This window comes from Solanum lycopersicum, chromosome 10 (assembly GCF_036512215.1).
Source record: "Solanum lycopersicum chromosome 10, SLM_r2.1".
NCBI classification, from domain to species: Eukaryota; Viridiplantae; Streptophyta; class Magnoliopsida; order Solanales; family Solanaceae; genus Solanum; species Solanum lycopersicum.
This window is the reverse complement of record NC_090809.1, coordinates 7,364,542-7,382,890: the sequence shown is the minus strand read 5'-3', so window position 1 is coordinate 7,382,890 and position 18,349 is coordinate 7,364,542. Positions and strand designations below refer to the sequence as shown.

Below are 18,349 nucleotides of genomic sequence, written 5' to 3'. Positions count from 1 at the left end.
AGATGCATAATTAACACGGTTATCACTATTTCGGCTCTCCTCATACCAAAACCAGCAACGAACAGCGGTGTGTCCTATTTTCTGACAGATTTGACAAGTTGGATGATCCCGCTCGTAAGTGCCCTGCCCGCCGCTGGAAGATGACTGCCCGTCGCTACCGAAAGAGTGCAGGCTGTTGTTGCTGTCGTGCTGCTGACCGTCATACGGCGGACGATTGCCCTGCTGACTGCCGCGCCCGTGGCCTCCCCTGTTTCTGCCGTAGCCGTCGCGGCTCCCCTGTCGACCGCCACCACGCCCCCCGCAATAGTTCTGGCTTGCAGTGAGGGCGGTGGCTGGCTCCATAACAGCGGCTTCTCGGAGAAGAAGTTTTCTCTCCAGATCCACGTTGATTTCTTCACTTTTTAGCCACGAGGAGAGAGTAGCCAGGTCAACGGGCGTTGGACTGATGCGAACCGCCTGTTTAATAGAGGAGTAAGCTAATGGGAGCCCCCGAACGACGCACATGACGAGATCTTTTTCGGGAATGATTTCGTTCACGGTGTCGAGGGCTGTGATGATGGTGAAGACCTCATCTAAATACTCCGCCATAGTTTTTGTGCCTTTGGTAATGGTGTGGAGACGATCACACAATTAAAAAATATTAGAGTGGGAAATAGATGCATAGCGTGTTGCGAGGGCCATCCACAGGGCTGAAGCAGTTGTGTAGGATCGGACGTGTTTCTGAACTGTGGGAGAGATGACCGCAATCAAACATGATCGGATCTGGCCATCCACGACTTTCCAGGCGGCATGGGCCGGATTGGTTTTTTCTGATTTGTCCGTGGCGGTGATGACTGCCGGCGCCGGTTCTGTGCTTCCATCGACGCATTTGAGAAAGTAATTGGCCTCAAGGGCTGTAAGAACGGTGATTTTCCATGTAGGGTAATTTATGTCTGATAATTTTTTGGGAATCAGGGCATGAAGATGCCTGAGAAGGAGTTTAACGCTAGAAGAAAGTGAATCGAGAGGATCCACCTCGGTTGTCATGGCTGCCGCCGCCCAAGAGAAGAGAGGGAACGATCGGTGCCCTAAATCACACCCCAAAAGCTAGCTCAAGGGGAGGAGGATTGCCCAAGCCTTATAAGGAGTCCACCCATTTCATTAATCACCGATGTGGGACTTTTGTCGTTATTTAACACCCCACCTCACGCCCAGTGCTTAGCATTTGGTGTGTGGGCAATTTTAATTTTGGGGACCCCAACATCGGGTGAGACGGGCCCTGCTCTGATACCATGAAGGAATATTGATTGTATTGAAATGTTAACCTAATAAGAGAATACATGGGAGATATATATAGGAGATATAGGAAGGAGTACTAATACTAATAGGACTAGGATTAAGGAGTACTAATCATAATAGGACTAGGATTAGTACGCTGTAAATACTAATATTATTTAATACTATCTGTTATTAGTATAGTACCAGCATAAATCATCATGATGCACTAAGTTTTTTTTTTAATCAAATAACCTAAGCAATATGTGCATTTCGAAACTGACTAATCATCAATTTAGCTTTTAATTTTTTTAGACAAACAATCTAGTCAAAAGCGGCAAGATATTGACACATGATATAAACCCTAAAATGAAACATATATAATACTATAATTAAAAAACTCATGAGCGAATTTCACAAATCTATAAACAACACATTCCGTGTAATCTCCAAGGTGGAATCTAAAGAAGATAGAGTGTGTGCAACATTATTACTACCTTGCAGACGAGGAAAGAAAGTTGTTTCCAAAATATATATATACATACAATTATACAAAATGAAGTTCTATATAAAGAGGAGCCAAAATTGGATGCCAAAATTTGAATTTGGTACACAATTAAAACAAAATCAAAACCCAACTGTTGATGAATGTTTCAAACAAAAACATAAAAAACATCAGCCTAAAGAAGATGATAAACATAGATAAACCGTTGAGAACTGCGGAATGTGCTTCTACTTCAATCCTTCTCTCATTTTTCAGCGCTTCCTCTTCAACCTCCTCATACGCTTCTTCTTCCACTATAGAAAAATAAAAAACAAACAAAATGAAAAAATTTAGCATAAAAGACTTGCGGAATGAGTGAAAATGGATAAATATTGTGCTACAAAATTCATGTTAGCTTAACTCTCATTCTGAGTAAAATGATAAAATGCATGCATTAGGTATGTATATTAGTAGTGCCTTGTTTGGTACACTCTATTGTGTATTAATTTGGGCATTACTAAAACAATGGAATTCAAGGTATAAGTAGTACATTGCATTTTAACACTTGCATTAGATTAAATAATTACAAAACTACCCATAAAACCTTTTCATTTTCCTTGTGTTATATACTTTTATTTTTATTTTTATTTGCTTTTTAGTGTCTTTTAGTTTGTTTGTGTCTTAATATGTTTTATGTCCTCTTAAGTATCTTTTTCTTTAAAAAAATTACTCTTATTTAATATAATTTAATCCAAAAAAAATTGTACTGTGATGATAAATTTTATTTAATAATTCTTTCCCAACTTCTCACAAAAATATTTTGACGCAATAGGATGAGGAGGAATGAATTTGTTGCAAAGAAAGTGTACAAATAAATAAAGTGTGAAAGACATTTTTGTAACATATATTTTTTAATAGAAATTATGCAAAATAACATGTGATGATAAATTTTATTTAATAATTCTTTCCTAACTTCTCACAAAAATATTTTGACGCAATAGGATGAGGAGGAATGAATTTGTTGCAAAGAAAGTGTACAAATAAATAAAGTGTGAAAGACATTTTTGTAACATATATTTTTTAATAGAAATTATGCAAAATTTGTTATTTCTAATACATCAAACCAAAAATGTATAATACGTAATGCTTGCATAACTAATGTAAAGATTACTAATGCAAGCACTACTAACGCAAGCATTACTAAGGCACCCTATTTTACATGTTCTTTTGCACTCTACCAAACAACCCGTAATATTGTAGTACATGAAAGAGAGTGCATAAAATAATTTAAAGTATATTCTATATGACTCATATTAGATGATTTCTTCAATAACAACAAGGTGACTCTAAACACCAAACTCAATTTTGAGTGGTCAATGAACATTTCTAAGTTACCTATGTGGTTTTTTTTTTTCAAATTGTTGGGGAAATATTAGAAAATTTCACAATAATAATAACATTAAATAATTAATTTATCAAAAAGTAATCCTGAAAATAAGATAAATGTTACTATGAAGATATATAAATGATAGGACACAAAATAGATAAATACTTGAGTCGTGTTGGGCACTGTCCTAAAAAACTATTTCAACAGTGTGAAATGTTTCCCCAGGATTTAAGAAGAACTTCCCTATCTTAATAAATAGAGTTAGCAGAAATCAACAAATTAATTAACATCAGCAAGTCATTACAGAAAATAAAAGAATTACAAAGCCAAAACATAATGAAATTAAAAAACAACAAAGAGAGGCAAAACATTAGTGAAAGAGGGAGCAACAAAGTGATTAGTATTTTTCCTTATGTAAATAATCAAATGGAGAGGATCAATTTATAGACAAGAAGATTGTTCCAAATAAGGACAAGTGTCCATGACACTTTACACTTGTCCAAAAAGGTGACACTTAGAGAAATTTAACAAGAAAGAAATCAGCACATTCTTAGAAAGTACCATCCTTTCCAAGTAAACAATTAAATTTAACAAGAAAGAAATCAGCACATTCTTAGAAAGTACCATCCTTTCCAAGTAAACAATTAACTTCTTGACTACACTTCATTTTATTAAATTTTCTTTTCAACTACTTTTCTAAAATACTCTTTTAAAACAAATAATTTTCTTACAATCCCCCACTTATTTCAACTACTTTTCTAAAATACTCTTTTAAAATAAATAATTTTCTTACAATCCCCCACTTATTTCAAAAGATTTTATAAAAATATAACTTGGTGAATTTTCAGAACAAAAATGTAATAGGTTTGGTGTCTTTAGGACTATGAATCAAACTTAGATCGATAAAATTTTATTTATCGAATTACTGGTGAAATATAATATTTCTATGAACCAAATAGTTCTAGTTATAAATCAGTGACTTTATTAATCACATTTTGACCACAAAAATTCTGTTGTTCAACGTGGTTTTGCACCTATGGGTCATGCGCATTCCTGGTATTCATGAGAGCTCTAGAGTCCAGGCCAAAGTCTCACAGGAGCGCCACATGCCAACTCACATATAGGTGAACTCATCAAATGTACACTGCTTTAAATACACCTTCCTTAATTAAGGACTATGGATTACCCATATGAACCTACTTCATGGGATTTCCAATCACATAGGTTGAGTTCACATCTCTATTACTAACAAATGGCCTTAAACCCTTTCTATTGAAGTCTAAAGATAAATTTCCTTTCCACGAGTTTCTTTAGTAAATGGGTCAAATTCAATTCTGACTTCACATAATCAATTGCAATTATACCATTTTTCAGCAGGTGCTTAACGACATCATGCCTCAATACATGTGTCTAATCTTACAATTGTAAGATTCATTCTTCGCAATATTGATTGAACCTTCACAATCCAGCATATAAACACATGAGACAATTTATCCTTATCAAAGGGATCAACAATTCATCCTTTATCGAAGGAATATTCGCTAAGATTTTTTTTATCCATTCAGCTTAAGAACCTGCCAGCTCTAAAACTACAAACTCTAACTCCATAGTCGATCTAGCAATGATCGTCTCTTTAGCTAATTTTCAGGATATTGCACCACCACCTAAGGTGTACACATATCAACTAGTGGATATCGTCTCATCTGAATTAGAGACCCAGGATGCATCACAATACCCTTCTAAAGTAGAAGGAAATTCACCATACATGATACCATAATTTATGATTCCTCTCAAATATTTCATCAGTTTATTCAACGCAAACTAATGCTCATTTTTGGGATTATGAGTATATATACTCAATCTACAAACAACATAGGCAATATCAGGCTTAGTAAAAGTTATGAAATGCAATAGACTTCCGATTCATATTTAGACGGAGCAACAGGGTCAACATAAATTTAGAGTTAGTATCATAAGGAGTGGCTACATATGTCACCTCCAACCATTCAAATCTTTTAAAAAGTCTTTCCACATAATTTTCTTGTGACAACATTATACCATTTTCATTCCTTATTACCTTAACTCCAAAAATGATATTTACTTACCCACAATCATTCATATAAAAATTAGTAGATAAAATATATCAATACTATTCATAATATTTAGACTTGTATCAAATATAAACATCTTATCCACATATAAGTATATTAGCACATAATCATTGTCTACACATTTATCCACTTTGATAAAAGAGCAAGTTGTCTTTCAATAAGACTTAATCTAATTTTTGATGTCACTGTTTAGGATATTGTTATAGTCCATAAAGAGTTCTAAGTAACTTACAAAATTTATTTTCTTGTCCAAAAATAATACATCCTTTAGTTTAAACAATGTAAATCTCTTCTGCTAAATCACCATTTAAGAAAATCGGTTTATATTCATTTGGTGAGTAAAAAGCTTGTGAATTGATGCTAAGACAATTAAAATTTGAATAGAATAAATTCTAGTCAATGGGGCAATTGAATAAAAAAACAACATTTTATTTCTCAAAAAATTCTTTTGCTACAACCGAGCTTTACATTTATCTATAGGTCCATCATGATTAAGTTTATTTTTAAAAAATTCTTTTACAACCAATAGGGAATGCTCCAGGAGATAAGTCAGTCAAAATCCATGTTATATTTTTCATAATAGAATCAAGTTCATTTTTTATTGCCTCTTTCAAACTTTAGCATCAGAAGAAGATATAGCTTCAATACTATTTAATGGTTTATTGTGGATAGTAGAAGTTTAAAAATCATTTCAATAGAAAAAGTACTCTTTCTTGGTCTTTTATAGAGTTCCTCAATATTAAAGAAATTATCATGATTTCTTTAAAAAGTTGCATGAGAAGTTTTATCACACAGTAGAAAAAAATTAGCATTCTTTGTCTCAATAATAGTATTGAAATAAAGTACATCACTTTTCAAAACAAGAAACTTATATGCAACACTATTTTCGTATATCCAATAAACAAACAATTAATCAACAGTTTTAAAACCTATTGATTTCATGTTTTAGAATCAATTTTTTTTCTTTCTAGGTTCACACAAAAGAACTTTAGCAAGACAACCCCACATTTTTAAATAATTTAAGTTAGATCGATAACCTTTTCACAATTCCTAAGGAGTTCTACCAGTTCTTTTATGAGGATTTATACTTTGTAAGAGGCGTGGAGATAAAATAGTTTCACCCCACAAATTATCAGGAGCATTAGGACTAATTAACATGAAATTTATCATTTCTTTCAAAGTTCTATTTTTTCTTTAAGTTACTCCATTAGACTCATGTGAATAAGGCGGGGGGTTACTTCATTAATAATTCCTTGATTTTCACATAAAACATTAAAGATACAAATTCTCCACCTCTATCATATTGAAATATTTAAATTTTTCTATCAAGTTTTCAACTCAGAGTTATACGCATAAAACATCAAATCATCATCTTTATTTATGAGAAAATACAATTTAGTAAATCTAAAAAAATAATCAATAAAAGTCACATAATATCTTTACCACCCCTAGTCATAGTCTGTTTCAAATCGCCCAAATCATAGTGGATCAAAGATAATAATTTAGATTCTCTACTTACTTATAAACATGACTTTTTAGTAATTTTAGCTTCAAAAACTTATTTCACATTTATCAAAATTAAACTCTAAACCAAATATTAAACCAAGAAAATGCAGGTTCTTAATATATTAGACATTGACATGTTATAAAGAAACATGCAAAAGCAAATACAACTTTAATATAATCATTAAAATTATTTAAATTTAAATCATATATTAAATCTCCAGATCGCATATTTTTAATATAAGATACATTAACATGTCCTAATATGGCATGCCATAATAAAATAGAATCAATCATGTAAGCATAAATAAATACACTGAAATTATCACAAATATTAAGCATAAATAAGCCATAGTTACAAAATTTCATTACCCACAAAAATAATATTTAGTCAATATAACCTCATTATTTACAAAAGAAATATTCATTCCATATTTTCCTAATAATCCCACCGAAATCAAATTAATTTCGATTTTAGGAACATACAATACATCACTTAATGCCAGAGTTATACCAGCTGTGATCTTGAGAAGAACATGTCCTTTTCCAAGAACTTTAGTTGTCCTTGAATCAGCAAAATAAATAATTTCTTCTCCTTTTCCAACTTAGGTGTATAGAACAAAATCATTTTGTTTATACAAATGTGCTGAATATCACCAAAGTCTATAACCCAGTTTCTCACATTGGCCATAATATTTAATTCCGAAATGACAATAATAATCAGATCATTTATTTCAGTCAAAGTTATTTTTAGCTTAGCGGGATGGTCATTTCCTTTCAACATTCTTTTTCATTGAGGTGTATTTTTCATGAAGTTTATTTTATTAGCAATGAATTTGTAACCATGTCCATCACATACCAGTAATTATCTTTACCATAAGCTCCGACGGAATGACTAAAACATCAACAGTCAGGGTAGCAGCAACATTAGTATTCTCAATACCATCAGTATCATCAATAGTTTCATGACACATGTCATCAAAATTTTCGGAACACATAGTTTCTTAGATTGTTAGGGAAATATTAGAAAAATTCACAATAATAACAACAAAAAAACTTTATTATTTGTCAAAGATTAATCCTGAAAATAAGATAAATATTACTATGAAGATATATAAATAATAGGACACAATATAAATAAATACTTAAGTCGTGTTGGGCATTGTCCTAAGAAACTATTTCAACGGTGTGAAATATTTATCCAGAATTAAACATACACTTCCCTATCTTAATTAATAGAGGTAGCAGAAATCAACAAATTAATTAACATCAGCATATCATTAGAGAAAATAAAAGAATAACAAAGCCACAGTTTAATAGAATAAAAAAGCCAACAAAGAGAGGCAAAACGTGAGTGAAAGAGGGAGCAAGAAACTGATTAGTATTTTTGCATATGTAAATAACCAAATGGAGAGGAGCAATTTTAGGCTAGAAGATTGTTCAAAATTAGAACAAGTTTCCATGACACTTGACACTTGTCGAAAGAGGTGACACTTGGAGAAAGTTAACAATAAAGTCATCACATTCTTTTCAATTACCATCCTTTCCAAGTAAACAATTAGCTTCTTAACTACACTTCATTTCATTAAATTTTGGCTTTTCAAATACTTTTCTAAAATAATCTTTTGAAATAAATAATTTCTTTACATAAATATACTATTGAATTCTGATCTCATTTGTTGCAAAGAGAGTTATGCCATCCCTTTTCTTTTAGGAGTCATAAGGTGATCATTGACACATATAGTCTTGAAACTCCTGTGTTTCTGCCGTTGTTATAGAGAAATCAATTTTGTATCTAAATCACCATATGGAACGTTTATTGAGAGTCTTAATTTTGGTATATACTATAGTTACATGAAAGTGAATTCAAAATGGAAAATGGATCAGCGATGCTACTTAGAGAATTGAAGATAAAAGAATTTGAGGTCTAAAAAAAGAATGAATTATGGAACTGAAACTTAAAAATGATATATAGAAGACAAAGGCGAAGAAATTTACCTTTGAACAGGAAGAAATGGACGAGAAACGAGCAACAACACTCTAAAGTCTAACTAAGCTCACAACAATGGGGTTTACTACATAATTATTTGAGAAAAGAGAGAAAAAGAGATATAAAACACTCCACAATGTCAATTTGGAGGACTCGTGGCCTCAGGTATGATACTACTAGTACAAAATAACGTTTGCAAGAGCAGGGATCACCAAATTCCTTCAGCTCCACGGGTGTGAGTGACAGTCATAGGTGTGAGACCACACCGGCGATAGGCATCAATAAGCGTGGCTCCCCACTATTTTCACCTAGTCTATCCGGTTTAGCTTTTCACTGTAGAAGAAGCTCCTCTTAAACGAACAAAGCTTGAGAGAATACATCACCAGGTTGGGCTAAAAATTGTATATGCAAATCAAACCTGCAGAAAACTTACCCAAAATTCTCCAATATGATAGAAACTATGAAAAGTGTTCCACCAGCTTGATTTATAACTTTTATATGTAACCCTTCAATATTTATGCTATAACCTTTTTTTAAAAATTATTGCATCTATGTCTTGTAGTTTTCACTCATTTTAATATTATATTAGTGTGATGTCAAGACCATTCAATTTAAAGCAAAATCAAAAGAGAGAATTTCTAGGTGAACTCAAAATACAACGACACAATAAAAATGTACGGTCATTAACATTAAAAAACAAATATTATTCAGGACTCTAAATCTGATATTTAATACGCTCCTATTCTCAAACAAAAATTTTTTTTAAAAAAAGTAATGAACCATTGGATATAATAGTGCGTCTTGACGTACACTTGCATTTGAGAGCGGTTTTGACCTTATGAATTGTATAAGAGATGATGTGATTTGTATTTTTGATTGACTCAATATGAAGATTTGCAGCAGAAATGTTGTTCGCTATCATTTAAAACCCTATAGTGACCAATGACCCACTATAAACTACATTACCATTTTTAAAAAAAATACCATTGTCATTATAAATTGCCGAACAATCTTGAACTATCGAATTGAGCAAGAGATATAAAAATGAAGAAGACCCCCCCCCCCCCATCATCAGCATATTGATATCCTGAGAGTTAACTACTAAAAGAGATTCAGTTGCATCCGTGTAGGCCTCTTGAAAGATCAACATGTTGTTTTGCTTTGTACTGTTGTTATCCCCCGACAAGTTTAAACCAAAAGAATAGCTTAATTGTATATTAACATAAATTGAAGGGACTAATAATATCATATTTCTAAAAAAACACAACAATTAATCACTCGCATTAGCACATAAATGAGAAATGCCACTATTAATAATTTGATCTGTTGAAATGTGCACCACCTGTTATGTTGGACCATTATGGGACAAGACACCCCATTGGCTCCTTGTTTTATTATGAAGAATTGAAACAAGTGTTGTTGTTTCATGGGCAACCTAATTATCTTTGTAAAACTTAAGACTACACTAATAGGATCACCCATATCACCAATGTCTGTCCTCGTCATAAACTTTGGATATTCTTAATTTTCTAACTGAATCATTTCCCACTTATGAGTAGTAGAACAAACCCCTGCACAAAAATTGCGAGTCATGCGTTGAGGCAATATCCACATACATATCTTTTCCTTTGAACCAACCACTATACATGATATATCATCAGAATCCTTTTTTTTTATACAATAGTCGAAAGTGTAAAAAAAAAGGCACAAAAGGATTTCCATGGTTACACCTTTGTACACTTGCAAATCCTTTTTGCCATTTTCTTACACCTTTGAGTATTGATAAAATAAAATTTGATTAGTATGATATTTCATTTATGGCAGTTGGTTCAAAGGATGAGATAGGTATGTGAATATTGTCTCAACGCATGACTCACAATTTTTGTACAGGGGTTTGTGCAACTACTCATAAGTGGAAAATAATTCAAATAGAAATTGAAGAATTTCAAAATTTAATGACAAGGATGAACATATTGATCTGGGTGAACCTATTGGTCTAGTGTTAAGTGCTACAAGACAATTAGGTTACCGATGAAACAACAGTATTTGTTCGAATTTTTCATTAATAATGAAACAAGTATCCTATGGGATGTCTTGTACAATAATAGTCCAGCGCAACCGTTGGTGCACATTTCCAAGGATCAAGATCTTAACGGTGGCATTTCTCTTTTATGTTCTATTGTGAGTGATTAATTTTTGCATTTTCTAGAAATATGATATTATTAGTTCTTTTAATATACCATTGATTTATAATTCAGTTATTCTTTTCTTTTGAACATATAGGGGGGCAACAATAGTTCATATGAAAGGGAGGGGAGGGGTTCTTCATTTTTTTATCTCTTTCACAATGAAATTTTGATAGTTCAAGATTGTTCGGATACTTATAACGACAAAGGTATTCTTGGGAAGAACGATAATGGACTCTATAGTGGATCATTGGTGACTATAGGGATTCAAATAATGGCGAACAAGAGCTAAATAAATCTTTGAAATGGGCTAATTCTTCAAAGATTATTTCTATCTTAGAAAATTAGAAATTAAATAGTGGTAAGGGTTTGGGTTGTCAAAAGATATAATCCTTGTTTAACCCTCATAGAAACCACATGTCTATCTATGATAACTTGTTATGCACTCACTATTGCAGAACTGATCACTGAAAAGAAATGTGAATCCTTGAAAAATACAAAAGAAAATCAAGCAAGTTACTTTAAATTTGATAAAAGGAAAGAACCTGGTCTTAGATATAGTTTTAGTAAGAACATTTTCGACCATGGACGGGGAGATTTCATACAAGTCTCTTGATATATTTTGGGAACTCCATCTTATATCGAGAGACTTGATATGAAATCTTTTTGCATAATGGAGGAAGCAATCATTGTTGGTTCATGGACAGTGGTTACTCAAAGCATATGACTGGAGAAACCATAACTTCCTCTCTCTAGAAGCACACCAAGGTGGTAGTGTGTCATTTGCAAGCACCAAAAAAGGGTTCATCCTTGGCATTGGGAAGATTGGGAGATCTATGGAACACTCCATAGATATTGTGTACTATATGAATGGGTTAAAATACAACCTTCTCAGTGTTTCTCAAATATGTGTTTAAGGAAATGAATTGATTTCTATCAACTTAATGTTTTGTCACTAATCTTACTTCGAAAGAAGTTATTCTTACGGCTAAAAGGCTTAACAATATGTATGTTGCGGACCTTTATTATATATATTAGAAAAGAGATAACCTCACATGCCTGAGTGCTCAGGGTGAAAGTGATAATTTTTGGACAAAAAGGATAGGACATGTAAGCTTCTTACTGTTTAATAAGTTGGTTTCAAGGGACTGGAACTGTAGCTTACCTAATCTGAAATTTGTAGAGAACAAAAATTGATACTTGCATAAGAGGTAAGCAAATGAGAGCTTCTTTTAAAAAAAATGGTGTTAGCACAACCTAGCCACTAAAATTCTTAACATGGACTTTTTTGGGCGCGTGAAATTTCAATGCGGGGATGGGAAGAAAAACATTATGGTGGTTGTCGATGAATTCTCAAGGTTCACTTGGAAAATTCATGCGAACAAACTATGAAAAACTCATGTATTACTTATCTTTGCAAAAAGGATCCATATAAAGGTAAATCGCAATTGCAAGGATCAGATCAAACCATGGTACAAATTCTGAAAATGCCCAAATCAATGGTTTTGTCGTAGACAATTGCATTCATCATAACTTTTTCGTCTCCAGAAGTTCCTAGACAAATAGGGTTGTTGAGAGAAAGAACACAACGCTAGTGAATATTAGTAGAACCATGCTTATTTATGTAGGACATGCAATGAATTTTTGGGTAGAAGCGGTAAATACATTTTTCTATCAGATGTCTCATCAGATCAATGCTTAATTTAAATCCATATGAGCTACTGAATGGAAGAAAGACCTCATTCAGTTATCTAAAGGCTTTTCGCTACAAGTGCTTTTATGCTGAACAATAGGATGGATGATCTTGTCATTTTTTTTATCCAAAGAGTGATGAAGGAGTCTTTGTGGGGTACTCCTTCACAAGCAAGGCAAACAACGCATACAAAGTCGACAATAAGAGAACTTTGTGCATAGAGGAAAGTGTTCCTGGTATCTTCAATGAAGCTGGTGAAAGGAACAACCTTGTACACATGGATGATCTTGAACTTGAAAAATTAATGAAAATTCAAAGAGATAGTCTTGTGCAAGACTATGGTGGAAAATGTTCCAAATAAAGAACATGATGCAAAAGCTACAAAAGATTTTGGTCCTTCTATTATCTCGAATGCTTCTAACATATAGAAAACCAACATAGAAAGTTCCAAAGAAGGGGAACATGTTTTTGAACCCAACGAAGAGACTATGAAGAAATCAGGGTGGAAACATTAGTCTTCTCATACCTCAGACAATCTTGCCTCATTGAATCCGGAATGCACACTAGATTAAAGACTATAAATCTAGTTGCATTTTTTGCTTTCATATAAACTATTGAACCCAAGAACATCTAACAAGATCTAAAGCATGTTGACTAGGTGAACTTAATACAGGAGGAGCTTCATCAGTTTAAAAGAAGTAAGGTGTGGCAGCTAGTCCCATACAGAATGGGGCAAAAGTCTCGTTATAATCAATTCCTTCTTCTTGATCGAATCCCTGAACAACTAGTTTTGACTTATTGCTTGTGTTATTGAAGAAATCAAAATTCTAATTTTTTGTGCTACCCATATAGGGTTCAAACTTTTTCAGATGGATGTTGAAAGTGTTTTTCTAAATGGATATCTAAAGGAAGAAATATATTGTAATAAGACTGCAGGTTTGAAGATCATGAATTGCCAAATCATGTGTTGAAATTAGACAAAGACTTGTATGTCCTGAAGTAGGCTGTCAAAGCTTTGTATGAATGACTGTTAAAATTTCTTCTTGAAAATTGTTTCAAAAGAGGTAAAGCTCACAACACTATATTCTTGAATTCAAGTGGAATGGAGCTTCTTATAGCACAAATATATGGGGATGACAATATATTCAGAGCTACTGATGATTATGCAGGTTTTTTTATTGACAAGAAAAACACCTTAGGAATGGCCAATTTTCTTGGGTCATCACCGATTTCATGGGAAACAAAGAAGAAAAAATCGATATCTTTGTCTACAGCTGAAGTTGACTATAAAGTTGCTACTTGCTATTCTGGTCACTCCCGTGGATCAGACAACAACTTGATCATTTTTGTGTTCTCACTGACAAATTCCTCTTATGTGTGACAACACATGCTCAATGAACAACGAAAAGAATCTAGTCAAAATTAAGAGAACCAATCACATTAATTTTAGACATCATTTATTTCGAAACAATGTTGATAAAGGGAATAGGGTGATATGATTTTGAAAAGTGGAGGACCATTTAACTGGCATCGTTACCAAAACATAAGAAACAAACATTTTGTCAATAGTATAGTGAATTTGGGAATGCAAAAGCTACACTAATCCTCAATAAATTTGCAAGCATCCTCTACATTAACTAAGCTAAGATGGCAGGTAACTACACTTGTCTTATTGCTTACTATTTGTGATTTCACTACTTTTACCTTACTGCAGCTATACACTCATGGAATTATAGCTATATAAAATATTTAGTCATTATGGTTATGCTATATATTGAAAGTGATCGATCCTCTTGCAAGGTCAGTATCATTCTACTATATTCAGTTATTTCCCAATGGTCTTTGCCCTATTTCCTACGACAGTTATAGACGTCTTTTCAGTTTGATAGTCAACTGTCGCCTTTTCTGAGGGACTCGATACCAATAATAAATAGACTTCTTATTTTCAATCTTTATTGTATCTAAGAAATCTGACCACTCTCTTAAATTAAAAGAAATCCTCTCTTCCTTCTTAAATAATTTGGAATTCTACAGATCTCTCTAATTTTACTCTCATGTGTGGAATGGGAGAAATTGGTGAATCTATAATGCAACAAACTGATGTCGTGGATCAGTCCTCGAAGGTCTCCCTTTTTTTCCCACTCTGGTTTCATTAGGTAAAATTACCTAAGTTTTGTAGCATACTAAGTGGTTAAGCTTATTGAAGATCTTGATGTCACTTATCAACCACGCAGTATCCTCAATAATGTCTGAAATATTGTTTAATGGGGATCAGCCTAAAGGAAATGGAACGAAATCTAACATTTTAGCCACATCAAGGGAGTGGCTTATGAAGAGTTTGTCCTCTTTAAGAGGAGTTATTCATCCACCTTTCTCTAAGGTTAAATGCAACTCACCAGATCCGGTCCTAAAAGACCTAAGCTCGTGTCTAATTAAACCTCAGAGATTGTTGCACCTAGTGATGCTAGTCAAAGGGAATATGTGAATGATGGTGAGGATATTCCCTCTATCTTTGATGAGGAAAGACTTCGAAGAGCACATACTCCGAAAAAGCCATTGGTGACATTGAAGGGACTGTTCTTGATATTAAAGCCAAAAGTTTAGAAGGACCTAGTGAATCTAAGGGCAAAAAGAACGAGAAAAGGGAAAGGGAATTTGGTGGTTTCTTCCTCAAAAAAGGGTGTTCGGAAGTATGTAACAAAGAGAAACACTCAAAAGTGTATGAGTAATGTCATGATTGCAAATAAGGCTCAAACAATTTTAAATTGTAGGGAAAGAAAAGTTGATAATACACCTGTCATGAAGCATATAGTGTTGTCTTAAGATCCAGGGTCTAGTAAAACTAAGTTGATGATATCATGAGAGTTGTAGACAAAAGTCAAAAGGAAATAGAGGAACAACGTGAAAAAAGTTTAAAGGATCACAAGAACAAAGAAGAAATCACCTGCCAAGAAGGCATGTGTAAATACAAAGGTTGCTTCTAATCTTGAGATTATTTTGAGACCTAGCCCGTCTATAAAAAGAAATGAGGAAGAAAAGGTATTAACCAGAGAAGAAAGAAATGCAAAGCTTGAGAAGCAGAATGTACTAAATGGTAGGATGTTGATCCTAAAATTTTGACTAAACATAGAATGTGTTCCCTGTTTGATTATGAGGCATCGCAAAGGTGGTAATATCTATTAGAATGTCATGTGTTATATATACGTGAGCCTGAGGTACTTGTTTTTACTATAATATGAATCTTCTCAAAGATGGCGGAATCAATAACGTTGTTTGTGCAATAGAGGTTAGTTTAAGTGAAGAAGTTTTTGGTATAATACTGGGGAAACCTGCAAATAATCTAATGTGTTTAAGGATGCAAGCCTTCTATGGAGTATGTCCAATGGGCTACAAAATATTGTAACAAAAAAAGTGTTGGGCTTCCTAAGAAATTTCTAAAGGGGGAGCATTAACTATTCAATGAGTTTGTCAATAAGGTTCTCCTACATAGAATTGGAAAGCGAAAAGTGCCCTTTTCTGCGGAACTATTCCTCATGGAACAATTGGATAAGCTTGAAGCAATAAATCTTCCCATAATCATGATTGAACATATGCATCAGATAATGACATAGAGGAATGCAAAGCATGGATAGCTTATGGTACCTTATTGAACTTGGTTTTCTATCATTTTAAGGTCCCTTGGTAGAAGGGTAGCAGGTACTATCAAGAAGACTTTCTCTATGACCACACGTATTGAATATGAATGTGTGGAGGGAAAGGTAGTTTAATGTTTTTGAAGACCTTGAAAATCAGGAAACTCTTAAACATGAAATGAACGATTTTACTTCTCTTCTACGAGCTAAGGATGTAGATATTTCTTGATGTCTAGCCCTTCTTAAAAGAAAAAATCTCAATGACCTGGTACCAACACTTTGAATAAGGAGGAAATCGACAGATTGAAGGCTGAAAATGATAGGCTGGTAGATTGAAATGCCTTACTGAGTGAGAAGGTCAAGTCCCTTCCTAAGAAGCTTGTTCAGGTGCACACTTATGGTAATTTTTATTGAATATCTTTTTCTCATGGCCCCCCTCTGTCTGAAATTGTATGTCTTCTAGTCTTCTTTTTTTGCTTCTTGAAAATGTTGTAATAGCAATATATTTGTTTTGGTGCTACCTAATAGCTAGTTTTGTGACACACTGATCTAAAAGGACATTGTCCTGTACTTCCTATAATTATGATTTCCTTACTAATTTGAATATTGTTTTTGTGTGTTACTGCTAACCTTAATAGTGATGTCAAAAGGGAGAATAGGTTCTTCTTTTTTTGCTTCTTGAAAATGTTGTAATAGAATATTGTTTTTGTGTGTTACTCTATTTGTTTATTGTATATTAAAAGTAACAAACAACTTTACATTCCTTCATTCAAAGTAAGAGAAAATTTCTTCTAAAGAACTCAAGCATAAAACAGCACATACTACAAGGGACCTGATAGGCCAAAGAAGAGAAATCTTTACCTGCTGGTGTTATTGAATTCATGTTTTCTGCTAAACTTGTAGGATTGTTTCACATTCATAAAGAAACATTTCAAAACCTTTGTGTGTATTGTTGTAAGAACACAATTAGAGTTAATTGTGTGTCTTGGGTGTTGAAGTGTATATTAATTCGTGGTAGTTAATATAGTGGGCAATGAATGTATTTCTCTTGCTCAATAAGTAATTGAGGTATTACTTAGTGTGAGACTAAGAGTTTAGTTTCATTGTTCTACCTTGAATTTGTATTCATTTTTCTTGAGATTAGTGAAAGCAATTCAAAATCTGTGAAGTTAGGTCGTAATTTTAGTCCCTTCAGCAAGGAGATTTCCAAGTAAAACTCTTGTGCCAGATTTCCGCTCTATTACTCTATTAAAGGACCAGGATAGTGATAACTAATGCGCACACACAATCCAACAGTCTAATTGTGAAGTTAGGTCGTAATTTTAGTCCCTTGAGCAAGGAGATTTCCATGTAAAACTCTTGTGCCAAATTTAACTTGAGCTATTGAGTTTCCGCTCTATTACTCTATTAAAGGACCAGGATAGTGATAACTAATGCGCACACACAATCCAGCAGTCTAACCTTTAGATGGTAATATTAATGTACATATGAGATTTGCCTTCAAATAAAATACTTGATAAATGATAAATTATTTACAATCTTCGGAGATGTAATTCAAGACAATTATGATATATTTGAGAAAAAGAAGGTATAAATTTGGTAGCTTTATTAGTGTTTGAACAAGATAATACACATCAGGATCAAATTCAACAAACTAAAGCATCAAAAAGATAAAACAATCTCCAAAAGAATTGAATACAAAAGAATATGATCCCCTACCTGAGCATAGAAGAAATTGGAGACTCTCAATGATGTTGTATGAACCCAGGTCCGTCCAACCATAGCCTAATCTCTTCACCTCAAAGATCCCTCACCCACCAAAGGAGTAGGTAAGTGTGGCGGCGATGAAAAAAGGGTTTTGAAGAGGAAAAATAAGTCAAGAAACCCTTCTAAAATCTTGTAGATTTTTCTTTTATTTTTTATATTTCTGTATATTATTGAGATGGGCCGGGTTTGGTTCATTTATTTATTCTAAAAACTTTTGTTAAAGACTCGATTCTGAAACATTTAATTTTGACTAATTTTTAATTCATATGCATGTTTTTGCTACAATTTGATCTACCATTAATGATTTATGGCAAGGGCAAAAAGATATCAATGAAATGTAAG

The 18,349-nt window shown here is 33.2% G+C and overlaps 1 long non-coding RNA gene across 1 annotated transcript; it reads right to left on the bottom strand.

The window, feature by feature from the left end:
* Nucleotides 1-1,844: 1,844 nt before the first annotated feature.
* LOC109121227 (uncharacterized) lies at nucleotides 1,845-18,114 on the bottom strand. Its single transcript, XR_002028699.3, has 2 exons — nucleotides 17,960-18,114; nucleotides 1,845-2,052 (listed from the first exon to the last, which is right to left on the bottom strand). It is a non-coding gene; the product is annotated as an uncharacterized lncRNA (long non-coding RNA).
* Nucleotides 18,115-18,349: the final 235 nt, after the last annotated feature.